Source organism: Solanum pennellii, chromosome 5 (assembly GCF_001406875.1).
Source record: "Solanum pennellii chromosome 5, SPENNV200".
NCBI classification, from domain to species: Eukaryota; Viridiplantae; Streptophyta; class Magnoliopsida; order Solanales; family Solanaceae; genus Solanum; species Solanum pennellii.
Window position 1 is genome coordinate 21986284 of NC_028641.1, and position 14859 is coordinate 22001142.

The 14859-nt window shown below is 30.0% G+C and overlaps 1 pseudogene; it reads right to left on the reverse strand.

Moving 5' to 3' along the window:
* Positions 1-11099, reverse strand: part of LOC107019366 — a 39062-nt pseudogene extending 27963 nt beyond the window's left edge.
* Between the last annotated feature and the right edge of the window lie 3760 nt (positions 11100-14859).

The window sequence follows — 14859 nt, forward strand, 5'->3', positions numbered from 1 at the left end:
TAGTTTAGTAATTTGATCATAGATGTTCTTGTGGTGATGACTTCCAGGTTTTGGGGAATAATAGATGTTGAATTTTAGAAGTTATTGAATTGGTTTTTATTAATGAGTTTAAGTCTTCCGCATTACTTTATGTTGATATTAAATTGAAATGTTAAGGTTTAGATTGGTTGGTTCGCTCACATCGGAGGGTAAGTGTGGGTGCCAGTCGCGGCTCGGTTTTGGGTCGTGACAGCAAGGTTGTATTTTTTTAATTTTTTCATAGCTTCATTGTATTTGCATTCAAGTAATAATGATAATATGGTTGAATCAAATTTGATTCTATCAATTGAAGAATTAAATAATAATATAGATAAGTTCGTGCGATCGAGTAATTTTTAAAAAGCGGGTCACATATCAGTGTTAGATTTTATTTACCCTGATTTCTTACCATAAATAGGTTTTCTTTTTAGAAAAAGGTTTTGGATTGACTAATCCTTTTTCTGGTAGGAAAAGGTTTAGGATTCTATAAATAGAGGCATGTTCCTTCTAACTTAATCAGCATTCACAATGTAGTCTTAAAAGCCTTGAGAGTTTTGGTTAGAGGAAGAATTTATGGGTCACAGGCTTGATACGTTATCACTTGTGTGAACCTCCCATGTATTCTGAGTGAATTTGGTTAAGCTTGTTTCCCTCTGTATTTTGTACTCTCGTATTTATAGTGGATTGTTCATCTCCTTTGTGGACGTAGGTCGATTGACGGAACCACGTTAAATCTCTGTGTCTTTTGATATATTTCTCGTTGTCTTCTTACTCGTGGTCTTTCGAGATTTGCTTTGCTAGCTTCGCATTTACACCTACTTATTTTCGATCCTAACAATTAGAATTAAATTTAAAGTAAATTTATGATTTGAAATATAAAAAGTTATTTTTACTATTTTTAATTTCATTGTCATGGTCATTATCTATGAAAAGTGTTTCTTTAGCGTTTTAAAAATTAATTTATCCATTTTATTTTAAATATTTCTTAATTTGCTATTACTCAAAATTTAATAATAACACGTAAATTTAAAAAAAGAAATGATGAAAATAACGGTGTGGCAATAATTAACTTAGTATGTGAGAATAATAAATTGAAGTTTATGATAAGAGTTGATTTCTTCTGAAAATAAAGATCTGAAAATAAAGAGAGGAGAAATATACAATTAGTGATAACTAAATAGTGAAATAAGTGTGTGGCATTTTTCCTGGAGAAGTTTGAAGAAATTACTAGTTTTAGAATCTAGTTGGACAAAAAAAAGAGTTTTTAAAGTGGTTGTGTGATAACTTTTTCTTCTCCCTCATTCAAGATATTATGTAAATTAATATATTACTGAATCTAATGAGTTAAACTTAAATTAAAGTCAAAAGAAAAAGTTTTATAAGGTAACTGTTCGCTTTAAAATCGAAAATGGATTCGATACAATTCACCAGAATCTAAGAAATGATCAAATTAGAAAATCATTTCTATATTTCTATTTTGATTCTATAAAAATGCAAGTTTCATTTTTGAATGAAGTTAGACGATACAGCTCTTATTAGTTTAAGAAAAAGAATGAAAATATAAAATTTAAAAAGAAAAAGGAAATAGAAGTAAAGTTTTAATAAATAAAAGAAAGAGAATACATTTTCTTTGTCACCTCAGTATATATGGCGATAATATTTCTATTTTAAATGATCTAAGGAGGTAATAATATAAGTATATGTGTATAGTTAAAAATCTAACTATAAGTTGGAAGACTTTTGACCATCTTCTATTTTTTTTTTAATTCAATCAAATAACTAAGTAAAAAATAAAGTATCCTTTATTACTTTTAAATGTCACATTTTACAGTTTTTAAAATTATTTTAGGTTTAATAGTGAGTTTTTCAAGTTAGTAATAATTTTCAAATTTTATTTCAAATGCCTATTTTGAAAAAATAGTATTATTATATATCTTTTTATTATACTATAAGGGAGACACATGTAATCAACTAAGTTCACTAATGATACATGTCCACATACAAAAAAAAAATTATGTATTTAATATTTTAAATTTTTTACTACATGTCAAAATCATATTTGTTTTTTCTAAACATGAGATATTAACAAAAATAATTTGTAATTTATTTAATAATTTTTAAAAAAATTGCGTAAAAATAAAATTCAGTTAAGATAGATTTACTTATGCATAATTATATATTTTAGTCTAGTTTAATTATTATTGGTTTTGAAAGTCCTATATATAATCATTTAAATGATACGTTAATGAAAAAAACAATTTCAGATAAAACTATTTCATAACTCTCCACTATTCATTCACTATTACATAGTCCTATAATCAATCAAAAACTATGTTGATAACCTTTTACTTTACGGAAAAGGGCCTAAAATATTTTTAAAGTATTAAAAATGGTAAAAACTATTCTCCTTCCACCTATTGGCTCTAAAGTATCCTTTTCACCTATCTATTGGCTCCAAAATACCCTTGTCATTCACCTGTAGATTCAAAATTGACCACTTATTTAACAGTTACAAATTTAAACGATCTAAATAATTTTTAAAATACTTGGTGCTCAACTGTTGGATATAATTTAATTTATTAGTATTATTTATAAACCAACCCACTACCCCCACCCATTACTATTTAAACTTCACCCAATTAATATATCATTTCTAATATCAAAATCTCCCTAAAAACTACTAAAGCACGATCGATTTTCGAAAATGACATTCAAAATTATTTGATTCTGAATTTAAGCCCCAATAAATTTAGGTTGAACCACTTATTTAGGAGGACACTTTCAATAGGATTCGGTTTCAAACTTAAATTCAAAATTTATGATTAAAGGTGAAGATATAGCACCTCTCGAATTAATTCATACACTTTTTTAAAATAAAATTTTATTAATATTTATTATTTGTTTTAAATATTAAAACTTTAATATATTCTTTTTGAAAAAAAGTTACCTATTAAGTAACATCACATAATTGAGGCGAATGAATAATTAAGATAAACATAGTTAGACTTAGTTTATCGGTAAATTTTACTTAGACACTTGAATTATAATATGTTTCGATTAAGGACTTGAATGTATGATAGTGTAATTTTATAGACATTTTCGCCTCAAATGTTTAGAAACATTCATTGGTAGTAGCTTTCCTGTAGTGCATTAGTAATGAGGCGGGTTTATTAATTGAGTGTGGTTCAATTAGTAATGGGTGGGTAGTAGATTGATTAATAAATTATATTAATTAATTAAATTATAACAAATAGTTGAACGTCGTGTATTAAAAAATTTTAAAATAGCTTAAATTTAAAATTGTTAAATAAATAGTTAATTTTGAACTCAAAGGTAGATGAGAAGGATATTTTGGAGTCAATACGTGGATGGAAAGGATATTTTGGAGCCAATAGGTAAATGAAGGGTAATTCTGTATCATTTCTGATACTTTCAGGATATTTTAGGCTCTTTTTCGTTTATTTTGTCAATTGTTATCTTAAACTAAATATATAAGAAAATTATAAATAAAAATAATTATGATTATATAACAAATTTACTTATATCCCTTTTTTATTTAAATAAAAAATTAATTTAAAAAACTAATCGATTGTCCAAAAAGCAAAATAATAAAGGAAAAGTTACATAAATGATGATCTTTTATTTAATAATTTCCATTTTAAGCATACTTTTAATTTATCACCATTTTTGTCAACTTTTAGCAATACTTATTTAAAATAATTCTAAAATAACTTTATACATGTTTAATACATTTGTAAGACAACTCTACTTCATAATGCAAGCTTCAGTTTAAAATTTTGTTACAATTTACATATGTCATAAAAATGAATTATAACTATTTTTAGTACACATTTAGTACTTTTTTCTCACCGCTTATAATTTGTATGTAATACAAATGAATTATACATAGCATTTTAACACACATTTTGTAGTGATATACAACTAGAATATTTTTTAACAATTCATACATAATATTAGACATATGTTAATACTTAACTAGAAGACAAAAAACATAATCCTTATAGTAAACTAATCAACTTCTAAAACAAAATGTTAAAAAAGATTTTATTCCTTATTCTTTATTCTTTATCATAAGATCTAACAGTTTTACAAGTCTTCATGTTGTGATGTTGTTGTTCACAATTTATGTTGAGTGGATCTCTTTTAAAAAATAATTACTTATTTTGAATACTCTTTTTACATAAAACTTGTATCAATAATTAATCAGACAAGTAATTTAATCGTAACAAGTGAAGTGACATAATAAACTGCCAAATGAATTAAACTTGAACTAAAAATGTATTACACTCATATTAAAGTGAATTAAACATGAATGCAAAATGTAGCCAACGAAAGAGCAATATGCAATTTGTAAGTGAATAACTTGTATTAATAATAAATTAAACAAGCAGTTCAATCATAACAAATCAACCAATAAACAACAAAATGAATTAACTTGTATTAAAAGTGCATTACACGAATATTAAAGTTGAATTAGAAGAGAGAATTATGAATGGATAAAAAAAGTAACTAATGAAACACTAGACAATGATCTATAGAGTGAATTAAATTTATATCAATAATAAATTAAACAAGTAATCTAATAGTAACAAATAACAAACTATAAAATGAATTAAATTTGCATTAAAAGTGTATTATACAATATTAAAAAGTTAAATTAGAAGAGAAAATTCACAATGAAAAACGTAACTAATGAAAGACAAGACAACAATTTATAGATTGAGTTAAACTTGTATTATTCATGAATAAATTATGTATTATAAGTGTCTTATAAATTACTTTGGTTTGTATCTCTAAGAACATGAGTGATGTTTGCAATATGTATTATGCCTATGTTATATATGTATTACAAGTTTTTTACTTATATTGTTTTGGTTGATATCACTATAAAAAAAGGAGTGAAGTTTGTAATATGTATTACAAATGTATTTTTCATGATTTTAATATAATTATGAAATATATCTAATACAATTTTAATATAATTGCGATATAGTTCCATAAACTTCACTTTTTTCAAATTTTAAGTTAATATTTCTCCTAAAATCAATTATAAACTAAATCAAATCCTCTAAAAAATGAGATATAAATTTCAAACGACATTTTCAATTATTTGTAGGAGCTATCTATCCAAACTAATCACGAATTCGTAAAATTCAAATGATGAATTCAAACTTTGAAACTTTATAATGACCATCAATGATGAGATCTTGCTTCTGTAATTTTAATGATTTGAAATTTCTGGTTAAAAATGTAATTTTGTACAAGTTTTTGGTCTTTCTATTCCTCCTTTCATCTTATTTTTGAATAAAAATAGTGACATATGGGCATAATTGATATGAGGATGGTTATTTAGATGAAAAACTCAAATAAAAAGAAGAATTAAAAAAAAAAGAGGAGGAACATAAATAAAGCTAGAGAAAGAGACGAAGAAGTAGAAGAATAGCAAAAAAAAGAAAAAGAGAAAGACGAAAAAGCAGAAGAGAAAAGAAAGAAAGAGACAAGAAGCAAAAGAGTGAAAAGAAGAACAGGAAAAATGGTCAAGAAAAAGGCGATAACTGTACAATTTTTTTTATTCAAAGAAAATGTTATATTTAGTTAGAAACATATAGTGACATAGATGGTAAATATTTTTTATAATATAGCATATTTATGTGATTTACCCAATAATAAATATAATAAAATGGATAGATTCTTCGTGGGGACTAGGATAGTCTCTTTAGGATTGTTGTTTTCGTCTTTTTAAATGTTTTTATACTCATGTTTTTTGTAGTTAAATAAAATAAACAACTATTTAACCAATTTTTTAAGTTCATTTTATCGTGAGAAATTATAAATTTATTATTAAATGAATCACCTGAAATAATCAAGAGAGGACAATTGTTTGGAAAGAGAAAAGAAGTCCTGATTTGTCTTGATCATTTCATAGTTTGACTGATCACTTTCCATATTTGAATGAAGATCAATCAATAAATGACTTTAAAATTAGAGTAGTGAGAGGGAGAAGATATAAGGTAGAAACTAAAAGTGAAAGTAATTATTAGTACATTGGAAATCATTATGCATGCAGGTTTACCATTAGTTAATAGAAGTACATTCATTAATATTGATATGATTGATGATTGCTCTCTTATTTGACCACGTACTCTTCTCATAACTTGTAATTATGATTTACTTTTTAAAATTTGATCCTCCATCTTATTCAAGGATAACATTATTGCTTTATATGATCTTTTTGTCCAAAATTAAATATAATCATTATAGAAAGAGTTGTGATGTAATACAAACTTTAACACTCTTGTATATATTAAAAATACTAGATAGATAGTGCATGTGTCAACAAGGGCCCAACAATATTAGTCGACGTAGTACTTATAGATGCAAGAAATGAATGTAAAGGAGTAACGATAGAACACAAAGAAAATGTGCATGAATAAGTGGATCTAGCAGCTGAAAAATAAAGTTATAGTGAAAGAGTTAGACTATTGGAGCTTCAGAAACTGATAGATTGAGCAAGAAATGTGATTTTTGAACATTGGTAACTATGACTCACTTTTGAGAAGGGGTGCGTTCCCTCGTATCTTCCTCAGTATCTTTCTTTTTGTGTATCTATCTCTTTGTTTAGATGATATCTATCTCTTTGTTTCGATGATAGTCGTTCATGTCACTACATCCTGTTAAATTCACTTCTGCAACAAATATTACTTGAGTTGGCATTTCGAAAAATAACTACTACATTCCTAAGAAGCTGCTAATGATAGAAAAAAACTTATGTTTTACATTATCTGTACAACTATATCAGAGTAGTTAAGTCATGTCATATTTCTGTGAAACTTAATAATTACACTTTAGTTTGCAGAAAATCAGCACCCACAATAAATGACACTTCAAACATGAAAAATCTTGAGTTAAGAAGAGAACTCCCATAGTTAGACAAACTTAAATAAAGAAAATTCTCTCGAAAATCTACAAGATCACACAGAACAATTGAACTCTATCACATTTTTCAAAATTGAAATCTTTATTTTATTTATTAGCAAAATAGAGCAAATTCCACAAGCAAAAACTAAAAAATCCTAGAAAACAAAGATTTCAACCTAGAATATTTTTTCTTTTTTCATGTTAGTAGAGCAAAGAAAACGACAACCATTTTGACATTGAACCTAGAAGGGAAGAGATCAACAATGTAGAAGGTTTGTACCCAAATGATACTCTCGACCATCAGCGTTATGGCTTGCACCCATTATAAATCCATCATTTCCCCGTGAATTTAACTTTTAAAATGTCATTCATAAATAGCAAAGAAAAATCAAAAATCGTAGAGAGATAATAATAATAATGTAGTGAAAGTGTAACTCAACTCACTGAATCCTGTGTTTTTGTATGAGATTGTTTTTACGGCTCAAACCCATTTAAATTAAAATCAAATTCATGCTAGGAGATATTTGTTTTCCATCTTTTATTGAGAAAGTTAAACAAATAAAATAACTAAGCAAGTGTGGTCTTATAAGTGGATGTTCGATTGTCGACTCAAAGAATAAACCTATTTATTGTAAATAGAAATTATCATTAAAAAGTGAGAAAATCTTTTTAGCCATATGATAGTTATACTAAGTCCTCTGAGTACTGGGAGTCGGAACGACCAGTTCAAGTGAGATGTATCAAAATCAAAATCTAAAGAGCATGTAAACAGTGATACAATGTTATACTTTATTATCATGTGACACATGTCTAGAGCATGAATAGAGCATAAGTAAGAACTTATAATTTGATATCTAATGTAGTTAATATTTATGTGATATAGTAGATCTGTAAATAAAACACAAGTCATAAGATGGTATTGGAAAAATTTTAAAGCATGAGCTTAAGTCGTGGTTAATATTAAATTAATAATAATGAGAACCTTTTTTAGAAAGTCTTAGAGGTTCTTGTGTGATAAGTGCAACTTGTTTTGGAGAAATGGTTCTGCATCAAGATGATGTTGCTTGCATTGGCTTGTTACTTCGTTTGAGTTGGATGTTAATCTACAATAATTGTAAGAAGAAGCAGAACTGACTAATCAGGAAAAAAAATTCAACATTAATTTAATAAAGAGCAACAAGTACTTTAAAGACAATTAAAAGTATGTGATATAGTCATGTATACAAATTTGTTGAAAGTGAAATGGCTAAATAGGCAAAAGACAAAGAAACACAAATGTAGACAATATATTCTTAGGACAGAAACTCAATGTGTTGATATCACATAAATTAGATATCAAAATATTTTCTTTAGTTCAAATCCAAGATACAAGTAAAATCATGCTCAAAAATGATGAAACAACAAAATTTAAGCACATAAATTAGAGAGAAACGTAAATTTAAGAAGGAACAAACTTGAAAGATACTTACAAAGGTTAATCCTTGTTCCATTTTGTTATATTATTAATCCTTAGTTGTAGTTTTGTTGTACATTGTAATGTTCGCCTAAGTTTTAAGTTGTCTGAGTTGAGTTCAAGAACCATTTCAATGAACATAAAAAACGAATCTTTAGCTATATTGTTATTGTTATTTATAATTTTATCTAAGTTTTGAATTGGGAAAGTTTAAGAATTAGTTCAATTAACAGAAAGATTGAATCTTTAGTTGTTTTATTGCAAAGTGTAATGTGATCTCCGGGCAATACAAAGTAAACTCTTCCGTAGAAGCAGGTAGTAACCAAATCTTTAAGAAAACTTTCAAAAAAAGACCCACTAATCTATCAATATTAAGATTTCAATGTTTGGTATGATAAGGAATCCTAGAAAAGATCAATTGAGTCTTTCTTCACGGTCAATTAATAGAAAGGTTGATTCTTTAACTGTAGTTTAGCTAAATAGTGTAATATTTATCATTTTAGTTGCATGATGGAGACTTAAAGAGTCATATTGATAATAAGGTAGACGATTTGAAAAGATTATAGGTCTTCTAAAATAACTTGTTAATTTTACATGCATTTAGTTTCCCCGTTAATACATATTGATCTAAGTAGGACAGGAAAAAATCCACTCATCTTAACTATGCACCTCCAACATTTTGTTTATAAGAAACAAGATGAAATGTTCTTTTCTCCTAGTCATACTTTGAAATTTATGATAAGCTGATGAATCTATTCCACTTTTTCTTATTCACACACAACATATGCCATCAAATAATATTGATCATATTTCAATCTTACGTTATGATAGAACCTAACACTAATTAATATTGAAGTACCAATAATTATAAGTTTTTATGCAATAAAGGTTTTTTTTAATATAATAAGCACATAAGACCATTCCATGAATCAAGCATACAAATATATAAACTACATATCAAGGAATGTGCTATAACATTTGTTCTCTACTCTGACAAAGATCTGTAGCAATCAACATTATCCTTCAATCAAAATATTCATTATGGAATCAACTCCAATCTTAATGTCCCGTATATTATATCTTTCTATTTGGTTCATGTTGTCTAGCCTTATAAGATCAACAAATCTATCATAGATAACAAGTCTTTCTGAATTAGAAAGAACACAGATCTTTGAATAGCAAAAAAAAGAGAATAATATGCAAGTATCAACTTATTTGAAGATTCTTAGTAGTTCAATTGATTGACTATCATCTTGTTGGTGAGGGGGAATCCTGCATTGTAATATCATATGTATTTTCCATCCCCAACCTCTAATTTGAAAAAAAAGAAAAAGAAATACCAACTTATTTAACTGGAAGACGTAAAAATATCAATGAAAAACTAATTCTTAACTCCTTATTATCAGTACCTCAGAACATAAAAGTTGGCTTACGCCAAATTTAGAGAAAGTAGGATAAATTATGAAAATACAGTTCATGTATGCAACAATACAAATACAGGCACATATATAGACTTAGAGAAACCCTATCTTTTTAAAGAGCATGAAAAGGAGGAATGATATTTTTGCCCTTGTCAAGTACATTTAATGAGACATTCTCATAACCATAAAGATGTCTTGATATCCTAACCTGATACTGATTCATAAAAAGACACCAGAATAGCAAGAGCGTTGTGTATTCAAGTGGTTATTCCACTGTGATTGACACAATTTGTATTAGCAAGAAGGTGAGTAATTGTTTATTGTCGATTTTTTAGGCGTCTTTCCAACAACATTATTCCCCTTGAAGTCATTTTCAAACAGTCATCTATTTGACGGTGTTTGATATTGTCATCATGGCCTTTTGTCACAGATCGGGGATCTTTTTTTTTAAGATCCATTAATATGCTTCATTTAAAACTATCAATAGATCTATTGGCCTACATGGGATTAAGTAATTCCTTTTTACAAATAAATATTTTCAAGAAATAACAATAGATGCTCACGAAAGAATAATTGATTTTAATAAGCAAAAACACCACAGTGCAAATTTTAAAATTAATAAATCATACACCAATTGTTATTAAGAGTTGTACACAACATTGTGTTGATTTCCTGTTCACAAAACCGGTTGTAGCTAACATGTGTGTGTGTGCGCTACCATTAAAATAGAACTTAATATCGTTCAAAAGACCCAAAAAATAAAAGACAGCGAAATTAAGAAGCCATAATTCTTTTGGCAGGTAAAGCATACAGTGAGAGGAGAGAACACAACAATATACTAAACTTCTTTTTGTTATCATGCAACTGGAAATTAGGGAGCTACAACATTTATTTAGAGATGAGTAATAGAAAAGACTACAAAATATCCAAGGTCCTTTCCGTCAATTCACATTAACATAACAATTTAGAATTGAGTAATAGGAAAAGCAATAACAAAAAACAAAAACTTCCAATCAATACTCATTTATATTAAAGACACTATTGTTAGTTAGTTATAGATTAGATATTGCCTGCTGATGTGGCTAATTAGTTAGTTAGATTAGTGATGTAAAAAGTTTGTTATAACTAATTCTTCTAACTAAGCTTTATGATATAGCTGTATATATGTACAAGCAGTGCTCAGTTGAGGACTAATTCATTCAATACACATTTTCAGTTTCCAATTACAGATCTTCTTCTTCTTAGTTTGGATTCTTTGAAACCTCCATTAAAGGAGTCAACATGGTATCAGAGCAGGTCACAGAATCGGCGTCAATGGAGGCAGAGTTTGTAATTCCTTACACTCATCCTCTTTATTTGCATCCGTCAGATGCTCCAGGATCTGTACTTTGCCCTGTTAAGCTGACAGGATCGGAGAATTATGGATTATGGCGGAGATCTATGCGGATTGCTCTGTTGGCGAAACGGAAGTTAGGTTTTGTAACAGGGAGTTGTAAGAAGGCAAGCTTCGAAGCTAAGTATCACGATCAATGGGATACTTGCAATGTGATTGTCTTATCTTGGATTATGAATACTGTAGCTCCTAGTCTCTTGAGTGGGATCGTATATGCATCTGATGCATTTTTTGTTTGGGAGGATCTGCAGGAACGATTTGATAAGGTTAATCGTGTGCGGATCTACCAATTGCATAGGGAGATAGCAACGATTGCACAAGGAACTGATACTGTTTCAGTTTATTATACGAAATTGAAGGAGTTGTGGGCTGAATATGATACGATGGTGATGTTTCCAAGCTGTGAATGCCCAAAGTCAAAGGACTATGTTGAGCATCTTCGACAACAACGACTGATGCAGTTTCTTGGAGGGTTGAATGAATCACACTCTCAGTCAAGAAGACAAATTCTTATGAAAACTATTGAACCCACACTCAATCAAGCATATGCGATGATAACAGAGGAAGAAAGTCAGAATCATGATATGGATCGCAATACTGTTGGAATAAAAAATGTTATTGAAGGAAATGATATTACAGCATTCTGGACTGCTGCTAAACAACTTCCTACAAAGCCTAGATACAAAAATCCAAATGCATTCTGTGATCATTGTCACTCAAAAGGTCATATGAGGGCTGATTGCTTTCAGTTGGTTGGATATCCTCCATGGTTCAAAAGAAAAAAAAAGGAAGGATATAATGTGCAGTATAACAATCCTGTGTCTTCTCAAAATTCACAATTACATAGTACTGAATATGGTGTTCATAATGCAAGACATATGGTTGCACCTTCTTATGGAGATTCATCTTTTTCTCAGAATCATAATGCAGGTGAGATACATACACAGGTTGGAGGAAATGATCACAGATCTGGTGAGTTTCCTAGTCATCCTGTGATTGCCTCTGAGAGATCTGGGGATTATAATCGAGCAGTAGCAGGGCCAAGTTCTTCTGGATCTGCAGGTACTGCAGGTATCCCTAGTCATGGAGGAGGAATAAATATGGCTTTCACAACACCAAGAGGAGTACTCCATGGATCTGGTTCATACTCAGATAGTTCTCACACATCTGGTGTTGCAGGTACTATCAGTTGTTCTGTAGTGCATAACTCACCTGGTTATAGGTGGATAGTTGACACAGGGGCCACTAACCATATGGTATCTACTCATGAGTTGCTTTATGAGACACTAAATTCTTCTTCTAATGAATCTAATAAGGTTCATCTGCCAAATGGTCAACAAATACCTATTGCTTTAATTGGGAAATCTAAGCTTGAGCAAGGAGATATATCTCATGTCTTATATGTTCCTGATTTTAATTACAATTTGCTATCAGTTTCTCAACTGACTAAAGAACTACAATGTCGTATGATATTTTATCCTGATCATTGCATGCTGCAGGACCTTCACACTGGAGTGGTGAAGGGGACTGGTAATCTGGAGAATGGTCTATACTATTGGTCACACAATGTTACTGATGTTGCACCTTCGACTGCTACTTTAAGTTTGGTGGACACTGCAGATTTATGGCATAAAAGATTAGGACATATCCCTCACAGAATTCTCCAACAGATGCACTTACCACATGTTTCAACTACTTCAAAATATCCATCTTGTAGTATTTGTCCTTTGGCAAAACAAACTAGATTACCTTTCCCTCAGAGCACTAGTAGATGTAATAATGTGTTTGATTTGATACATGGTGATGTTTGGGGTCCATACAGAACTCCTACTTATGATGGTAATAGGTATTTTCTTACCTTGGTAGATGATTGTAGTCGAATGGTCTGGATATTACTTGAAAAGTGATGTTTCTATTGTATTGAAGGATTTTTTCAATCTAATACACAGGCAGTTTGATGGTCATGTGAAGGTATTCAGAAGTGATAATGGTTCAGAGTTTTTTAACTCTCATTGTAGTGAATTTTTTCGAACTGCAGGCATAATTCATCAAAGTTCTTGTCCTTATACTCCTCAACAGAATGGAGTTGTAGAACGAAGACATAGGCAGATTCTTGAGGTTGCAAGAGCCATCAGATTTCAAGCTAATTTGCCCATTAGATTCTGGGGAATATGTGTACAAACTGTTGTTTACTTAATCAATAGAATACCATCAACTGCACTTTCAGGGAAGTCTCCTTTTGCTGTATTCTTTGGGAGGGAACCTTCCTTACAACATCTGAAAGTTGTGGGTTGTTTATGCTATGCTGTTAATCACAATACCAATGGTGATAAATTTGGTGCTAGAGCTATTGAGGCAGTATTTCTAGGCTATTCTACCACCCAAAAAGGATACAGACTTTATAATCCTTCTACCAGGTCCTTCTTTATTAGTAGGGATGTTTCTTTTAGGGAGAATGAATATCCTTTTCAACATGATATTGAGTCTACAACATGTGATTCATCTGATATGTTTGCTTATGATGATCACACTCTTATCATTAATAGACCTGTGTTATCTCATGACACATCTGACTTACCTAGTGCAACATCTGAGTTGTCTAGTGCCACATCTGAGTCACCTATTTTTCCAGATCCTTCTTCCTCATCTAATACATCAACTGACACAGTTGAGGCACCACTTAGAAGGTCTACTAGATCATCTAAACCTCCTGGATGGTTACATGGTTTTGTTCATGCTGTTTCCTCTCCTAATTCCTGTACTGCTCATCCAATTTCCACATATATGTCCTATGCCTCTATATCTCCTTCTTATTTTCAGTCTCTTTGCAACTTTTCTGCTGTACAAGAACCTTCTTCTTATAAAGAAGCTATGAAAAATCCAGAATGGATTCATGCTATGAATCAAGAGTTGCAGGCTCTGCATGAAAATCATACTTGGCAGCTAGTTACATTGCCTCCTAGAAAGAAGGCAATTGGTTGTAAATGGGTATACAAAGTAAAATTTAATGCTATGGGGGAGGTGGAAAGATATAAAGCAAGGCTGGTGGAAAAAGGGTACACCCAACAGGAGGGGTTAGATTATCAGGAAACTTTTTCTCCTGTTGTTAAAATGGTCACTGTGAGAGTGGTTTTATCTCTAGCTGCTATGAATGGTTGGCATTTACATCAGATGGATGTGTTTAATGCATTTTTGCAGGGTGATCTGGTTGAGGATGTTTACATGGTTGCTCCTCCTGGTCTGTTAAGAGAGGGGGAGTTATCCCAAGTTTGTAAACTCCAGAAATCTCTTTATGGTTTGAAACAAGCTTCGAGGCAATGGAACTTGAAGTTGTGTGAGGCTCTTATTGGTTCTGGTTTTGTTCAAAGTCATCATGACTATTCTTTATTTAGCAAGTATTCTGGTTCTGAGATAGTACTCATATTGGTTTATGTCGATGACATTTTGCTAACTGGTTCCAATTCTCAGTTGATTCAGGACACCAAAACTATGCTTCAGGCTCATTTCAAGATCAAGGACTTGGGGGAGATGAGATACTTCCTTGGTCTTGAAATTGCTAGGAATAAAGAAGGCATTATTGTAAACCAAAGAAAATTTACCTTGGACCTCATTTCAGAATTTGGAATGGCAGGCAC